The following is an 827-nucleotide window of genomic DNA, read 5'->3' as shown; positions in this document are numbered from 1 at the left end:
GTGGTAAATAGGGTGATTTCAAGGGGGGAGAAATCCATGAAGGTCCCTTGGAGCCATAAGTCGGCCATCTGCTGTGTCCAGTGGGTGTAAGAGGTTGCGGGAGAGATCATCCAGGCATCTGCAGCTGTGGTGGTTAGGAACAAGCGCCATCGGTGACTTCAGTGCATCAGATGTTCTGCAGAGGAGTGAGAGGGGTCCTCCGTGGCCAACAGCTGGTAATTTCTAAGTAAAAGCTGGTTAAAAGGCTTGAAATGCAGGGTAAAAAGAGGCAGGCTATTAAAATAATAGTTAGAGGTCCTACGACAGGCCATACCCAGGTTAGGAGAATATTGGAGAAAGGAAGAAAAGGGGTTAGAGTTGGACATGGCTCGGAGGCTAGAGGCCAGATCGGTGAGTTTGATGATGTTAGTTTTTGGGTGAGGAGTATGGAGGCCACAGTGGTGGCCTTTTTGTTAATGGTGGGGAAGGCCTCNTCAAGGTGTTTGACTATTAGGGCAGAATTCGTTACGGCATTGCCTTTGGTGTTGAGTCATCCTCTTTCTTTCCAAATTGCTGCATGGGATATAAGTATATGGAAAACATATTTTGAGTCTGTGTATACATTAAGTGATTTACCTTCTGCAAGTATACAGGCCCAAGTGGCCGCAATGAGTTCAGCCTGCTGATTAGCGGTACCGGGTGGTAATGGCTGAGCCTCTATGATTGAGTCTAGAGAGACCACAGCATAGCCTGCATAATGTTCGTACTCAATTCTGAATGAGGATCCATCAGTGAACCATGTGAAGTCGGCCTCGGGTAGGGGCCCTCGGAGATAGAGGATTACTCAA

Source organism: Galeopterus variegatus, unplaced genomic scaffold (genome assembly GCF_000696425.1).
Source record: "Galeopterus variegatus unplaced genomic scaffold, G_variegatus-3.0.2 Scaffold1802, whole genome shotgun sequence".
Taxonomy (NCBI): domain Eukaryota; kingdom Metazoa; phylum Chordata; class Mammalia; order Dermoptera; family Cynocephalidae; genus Galeopterus; species Galeopterus variegatus.
This window is presented reverse-complemented; position numbering follows the sequence as displayed.